Source organism: Symphodus melops, assembly GCF_947650265.1.
Source record: "Symphodus melops genome assembly, chromosome: 1".
In the NCBI taxonomy this organism is placed as follows: domain Eukaryota; kingdom Metazoa; phylum Chordata; class Actinopteri; order Labriformes; family Labridae; genus Symphodus; species Symphodus melops.
The window spans coordinates 32,158,735-32,166,382 of NC_136691.1; positions in this window are offsets into that span (position 1 = coordinate 32,158,735).

Sequence of the window (7,648 nt, forward strand, 5' to 3'; positions counted from 1 at the left end):
ATGACTCTTGTTTATATTTAACTGATTTTTTTTACATTTCAATTAACTTTAGTCTGCTCATCTTTTTTTTTTTTTTCATTTTAACATATTTCCAGATTTAATCATCTCTGTGATTGTGAATTTTAGTGATTTTTCAACGTTTTAGTCAATCAACATTTTTTCCTCAGTCTTGATGCTTTTGATGTTGTGTGTGAGGCACTTTGAATTGCCTTGCTAAAATGTTTTTCGATAAATTAACTTGCCTTGCCTGGAGTTTGTGTCCTGGTGTTTCACAAAGGAGAGAGAGAGATCGTCTCCCAGAGGGCGAGGGTCTTTATCAGAGAGAGGGCGAGGGTCTTTATCAGAGAGAGGGCGAGGGTCTTTATCAGTTTCTCTTGCAGAGATAGATCAAAGGGTATTATGATTTCAGAAAAATCAAAGATTTCTACATTTGTGTTTTGGATTTACTGTGTTTTTAGAAACAAGTGATTTGGGACAGTGCAGTTAAAATGACTTTTTTTTTATCAACTCACAACAAATCTAAAGGTTCATTTGTCAAATATCTCATCAAATATCCAGGTCTATCCAAACTCCATAATAATCTATTCTGCAGTTGAAGTGTTCAGGGTAGAGATTACCATGACTCCCCCCTCGCCCCCCTCCTGGTGTAAACAGTCCAACTGTCTTTTGCGTCAATCGAGCACATGTCAAGGCTGGAACTGGCCGTGCAGCTCTGCCTAAACTCTTCCTCTCTGGCTCTTCCTGGCTCGTGTTAGCCGAGCGTGTGCTCCACCACGGTCCTGGAGCGTGCCTTCATCAGGTGTGGTCCTCCTCCCTCCATCCTCCCCAACCTCTGCAGCCCCTCCTCCCTCCCCTCTGCCTCTCATCTCGTTCCCCTTGACCCTGACCCATTGCGACTTTGACGCTGATAACGGCAGAATGGCCCCACCATTCCTCACCCCTCGCCAACTGACACACTTCCAGAAGAGGATGACCTTGTTCCCTCACATTTCTACGATCCCTCTGCTGGCAATTTCCATCTCGCTTCGCACAGAGCTCTCTCTCTCTATCTGTGTCCTTCCACACAATTTGTACTTTTACAATTTACACCTGTTGATGTAGTGTACCGCTGATCCTGATTTGTGTATTGGACCATTGACTTGCTGGCAAACACATAGTTAAGTTTTTGTGCAGAGATGAAGCAGCTATTTGAATGGAATGGCGCCTTCTTATCTTGTTGATCTCCTGCAGTTTTACAATCCGGTAAAACCACTTGGATTGACAAATCACTTCCTCTTGGCAGTCCCACTATTGAGACTACTGCCCCTAAATAGTGAAACTGTTTACCTGTCCACATAAGAAGAGCTCAAACGCTTGACACTTTTAAATCAATGCTGAAGACCCATCGCTCGGTTTTGATGGCCTTCTTTCCGAGGGAGTATTAGGGCTACATTAAGGGGAAAACAAATCTGAGATGAATGTCATAAATTTACTCCAATAAAGTCATAAACTAAGTATAATAAGGTCATATTTACAGGATTAAAGTTATACATTAAAATTTATAATTGAGATATAAGATATATGTATGAAAAAAAGTCATACATTTACAAGAATAAAGTTGAAAATTCACAAGATTAAAGTAAAAAATGTACGAGATTAAAGTCATAAATTAACAAAATCAGAGTCGTTAATTTAGGAGAATAAAGATTGAAATTAAAGTGATTTACATATTTAATCTAGTAAATGGACTACTTTATTCTTGTACATTTACAGCTTTGATCTTTAAGTTTGAAAGAATTTTCTTTTCTTCAACGTGGCCCTCGTAAATGTGAACTTGGCCATTACCATTTTGTAAATATTGCCCACATATTTTTTTATTCTTTCACTGTCAATGTGTTTCTGGTTTTCGTCTTCATTTTGAATACTTGTTTTATCATGTAATTGGGTGTTCTCAGTCAATAAATGAACATGAATGTGTCTTTTCATGTTCCTGCCTGCCTTGGTGGTATAGGCACTTTGCTTTTCTCAACACACATTCTTCTAGACAGCACCTCGTCCATTAAAAGGAAAGACTCTTCCGTAAAATGCTTTTTTTAACAGCTAATTACTAAACCTGCTGGTTGTGGCCTTGGAGTGATTTTGGCATACTGTATCTTTGCCTTATAACATCTGGTGTCCGGGAAAAAAAGAGACATCTCTATGCACAAAGCTCATAATAGTAAATTCATATTCAGCATAAATATTGATAAGACCCACAATTTTCTGGTAAGGAAAAGGCATTTGATGGTGCGAAATGAGTTTGTTTTTGTCCTTCATTTTCAGCTGTTATGAAATGAATCCAAAGACATTTAAGATCTCTCTCCAAATTCTCAGAGGGGAGTGTTTTTTGTCAAGGATTTTTTGAAGGGGAGTCTTGGTAGCGTGTCCAATATTTAAACTGTCAGATGTCTGCAAATGTTTTTAGACTCTAGACATCATCACACACAGGTGCTGACAGAAATGTTTGTAAAACACTGTTAGTCTACTTATGATGTTAACCTGCTGCTCTACGGTTTCTGTTCATCAATAGCTCATCTTTTGTTTTTAGACTATTATTTTAAGAAATGTAAAAACACAAAGGTTGCCGAGTATGTAAGGTATAAGATCCAAGAATGGATAGGATTGGAAAATGAATCTGCGACAACTCCTTCCTCGAGTTTGAGAAATATACTCTGATCATGTGTTTGTTATGTCCCCTTATGCTAGCTGAAGCGAGAGATGCTAACATTTGTAAAACTGGCCCTCCAAGCGTCTAATCTGGGAACACTCTAATTTCCCAATAAATCCAATAAACTATTTTTGTTAAACAATACAAAAATATGTAAGGCAATATAATACACATAAAAACTGCATACTCAATTGTGACAGCTTGTTATGTGAAGGCATACAACAAAATATGACTCATCAATGTATTTACATGTAAAACTATAATGTTTTTTGTCGCAGTGTCTCACTTATAAAACTCTGAAAAACTTTTTTTATGGTTCTTTAAGAAAATTCTTCTAAAAATTATGAAAAATTGCAAGTTCAATAAATTATTCTGCTTTTCTAACGTCAGTATTACCAGTTAAAGTGTAAAGGCAGAGACTGCCGGTAGCGTAATGTCAAGTGTGTGCACCCCATATACGGCGGCTAAAGTCCAGCCTTGAATCCGTCCTGCGGCTCCTTCCCAGCATGTCACCCCCCCTCTCTGATATGCGATTTTATTTTGTCCTGTCTCTAACATAAAGGCACAAAAAGTCCAAAGAAAATCTTGTAAAAAAAAAAAAGTGTGAAGCCTGATGAATGTGTCTGATTCAAATCTATTCTTTGGCTGCAGGTTCGCATAGACAACAAGCCATGTATTTAATCTACTTCTTCCTCTCTTGACCTGACATTTAAACACATTTAAACATTGTGATACTGGGTCTAGTTATAATGAGAAGGTCAAACATTCATTCTTTGAGGCAGAGAACGTCTGAGTGATTCACTTTTAGCCTGAGCTAACGATGCGAACGATCGAGTTTACCGTTCCTGTCCAATGCCATTCATTCATCTCCTCCGATGTCTCTCTTTTGTAGTGTAACCAACTGCTGACTAATATTTATCAGCTCCAACTCCAAACTAATACAAGTTGACAAAGTCGGCAGGGTTTGCTTTTCACAAACAGACAGAGACTGCAGGTAGCCAAAAACTAGCGATAAAACTAGCACTGAAACTAGCATGTGTAGGTGGAGTATTACAAAGCTACGCAGACACACTAACACACAAGTACATTGTACTCACAGCAGTGTAGTGTACTTTTGATGCTGGTGTATAAATCAGGCCGAGGGGTATTCTGAAGCAGGAGATCATGAATGATGTCACACATTTTGAATCCTTTGAAAAAGCCCCTCCCCCTTTATACCAGCTCATGTTATTTAGGGAAAGTTTCAGTCTCTCTAAAATGACACGTCAGTCCTTATCAGGGGGAGAAACAAAACCTTAGGCTTAAAGTAACAGACAAGGATGGTGAAAACGTCACACACTGCTAAGAGATCGATGGGCTGTATTGTTTGTTTTGGGCTTTTAAGGCTTCTTTAGACACTCTGATAACAAAACACTGGCTCAGTCATGAACATCAATTAGACGTTACACTTCAATACCATGTGTCCTTGCAACGATTCATTCTTTGAGAAGGACTCTGCTGAAGCTATTTATTTGAATTCCCTTATTGTTGAAGATTTTTATCTTCATTCTGTCTGTGTTTTATTTCTAATATTTCCTCTGTTACATTTCTGTCTTGGTTTATTTTTTTGTGCAGTGGCCTTTTTGTCATCACAACCTCATGTCATCCTTCAAATCGTGTAGGCTTTTATTCTGTGCATGTTTTTAAGTTTTGAAATGTTTTGCTACTGTTGTCTTGTCTATGTTTTTTATTTGGAAACAGAATAGAAAAATAATTCAATGTTTCAATGGCGATAGAGCAGCAGATATATCGGTATAAACATGGACCTACAGCTAAATATACTTATGGTATTGAATGTAATAAATAATAACGGGTAGTGGATGTGCGCACAGCAGATATATTGAGGAGCCTGCAAGGTTGCAATTAAGTTTGACCTCTTGTTAATATTATTATCCTATTGTTAGCTAACACAAAAGCTTGTTCAAAAATAGGGATTGTTCAAAACTCAGGAACTTTGTCAAGGGCAAGAAGAGGGGGATTTGTTCTGGACACCCACCGCAGCGATAAAATGCAAAATGAGATTTAGTTCTCTTATTCTTCAGTGTATTACAGCAAAGAAGGACTATTTTTAGGTTTTGAATGCCTCTCAGATAAAATCCATTACATTTAGGTTTGATCAAAATCCTTGCCACTGAAAGAATCTTTTTGTCGAATGTTGAAAAAACACAGCATATAATTAAAGGGGACATATTATGAAAAAAATGTTTTTGAACATTTGTATCCTGAGTGTCTATCGCCCCACAAAATAAACAAAAAAATCCATCCAGTCCTTCATTTGTGGTCTAAATAAGTCTTACCACACAGAGAAAAATGCTGCTTGTCCAATTTTCCATTTGCAAAGTCTGTGACATCACAAGTTGGTTTCTGCAAATCCTCTCCTCTGGTATCTCCAGCATGGACTCCAGCCCTAACCAAGGGCAAAACTTTTGATCATGTCTGCCATTTTCATTCTCTCTACAGAGGAGTGATGTCTTTTGGGAAAACTCAGGGGGTCTCATCGCATTTAAAGAGACACACACACCAAAACAGAGCGTTCAGAGAGAGCTGGTTTCTACAGGGTCACAAACTCCTCCGGTGCTTGAGTCATGCTATATTTGGACCAAAGCTCAGCACAGATGTTTCATTTAGACCACAGGGGAACTGTTTGAAAAGGTTGGGTTAGGGTAAAGGGTATAATATGTCCCCTTTAACATGTGTGAATAATAATTGTGTGTGTACCTCTTTATCTGAGGGTAGGTTGGAACCACAAACTTTGCCACCAGTCAAGCCAGCACATCAAGCTAGCTACACATTCTGCAGTGTTTTATTTATACTTTATTAATCCCGTGAGGGGAAATTTGGTTTTACAATCTGTTTAATGAACTATGGATGTGGAGAGGTCTCAGAGTGAGGGGGCTGCCCACAGCGGCACTCCAGAGCACTTTTTGGGGTTCGATGCCTTGCTCTAGGGCACCTCTCCAGCTACCAGCCCAATTTCCAGACTTTTTGGACCATGTCCCTACAGACTGACCAACTGCCCTACATAGTCTTTCACTCATTGCCAGATTGTCTGTTCACCCATGTGGTATCAGTTCAGGCACATTTTTTAAAATAGTTTTTATTAGAAATCATTTTTGCCTCCGCTGGACCGGGCAGCTGAAAGGAAACAGGACATGCTGGAAAGGGGCCGAGGCTCAGAAATCCCAGCCCTATGAGGAGCTTAACACACAGAGTGCAACATTACCTCTGGACTATCCCACGCCCTGCTTAGTATCTTTTTATAAACACGTCTGAAAACTAAGTTTTGTATTGATAATCTTGCCCTTTCCGGTGTTCAGATTTCGGCGCCACAAGACCCCCATCTTCCATTTTCTAACTCTAGAACCTCCAACTCTGCAACCCTACCAGCCTCTGGCTCCGAAGACTCTGAAGGAACTCTGAAAACCCAGGCACTGCATCCTTGCTCTCACAACTAGGACTTGCCGATTACAAATACAGACTTTGTACAATACATCATTGCTTAACCTTACCCATAGACTGTACACGTATTGTGGGTCTGTTATAACAAAAAAGTCTCTCCTTGGAGCAGCTCTTGCTCCTTCCCTGGCTCTTATTATTCAGTCCCTCACCTTATGGACCCCGGTCCTTACCTCCCTAAAGCTACCTATCCTTACCCTCCCTGAACTGCCTCCTCTGAAAAATGTGCTTCACAACAAGAAACACTAAATTGTGTCCTGATGCAGGTCACGGACAAACTGCACATTTTGTTGTGAGTTCCTTTTATGAAATTGTGGTTGAGTTGTTGTAAAGCAATTGCTTCAAAGAAAGAATTTGGTTCCTTCAATGAAAACTGATGGAGGAGACTGATCTGAAATAAAAACGTGTGAGCGAAGGCATACTTCTGCTCTTGACAGGCCGGCGGCAGAGCCATTGAAAGATTGTTGTTAGCATTTTTTTTTATCATAAACTGATTTGAACTGAAAACATTTTAGCCCTGCAAAGCTTACATTAGTTACATGACTTTGAAGTTGTACACATTTTTTGGGGGTGATGAGGGGGACTTGAAGAACAATTAATCATTATTTGTATAGTGTCATTTCTTTACAGCTCATTGTCCCTCTAGACTGAGCTACTGGCCCACCACGCTCCACTTTGATCGAAGGTGTTTTGACTGAAACACACAGGCTGCTTCAACATGCAGGTCTTCCTCCTGCAGGAAACCACCTCTGACCTTTATGAATTATAGGAGGTCCAGAAAGGAATCCTCCAAGACAAGGATTAGTTCCTGGTCCAGATCATCAAGTCCATTTTTTACTAACACACCAGTCGGTTGCTTTCCTCTTTGCTCTTGGAGCTTCAGTCGTGACACCTCTTTTTTTCTTTTCTTTTTTTGGACTGTTCACTGGAGAAGAGGGGGCTTCATTATGTTTGATTTATATTTGTGTGACTCCACTCATCTGCAATTTTCCTCTCTGCTCTTGGACTGAGGGTTCGAAATCAGAGGTATTCTGCCTCTTCATGATGTCCTCAAAAATTTGAGTCTCTATTTTTCGAGGCTCTTATACTGGCAGAGCCAGCCTTAGAGACCTTCACACTCTTTTGTCCTCAGTCTATTTGAACACTGTTGTTGGTTCTGGGAGCACCAGTAGCCTGGTGGTTAGTGTGCATGCACGCTCCATGTTCAGGGGCTGCAGATGGTCCGGTTGTCAGGTCCAGTCTGTCCTTCCTCCACTGCTCGTCATTTCCCACTCTCTGTCTTGCTCTCCCTGATTTCTGACTTATCCATGTCCTAACATTAAATAAAAGCATTGCGAAGGATCAAAAGACATGAACTGCCGAATAAAATAACAATAAAATATATTTTTTTGTATCAGACATGAAATATCATAAGATGATATTACCCATCTAAGAAAATAAAACTCAGAGTAGAGCAGATAAGATCTC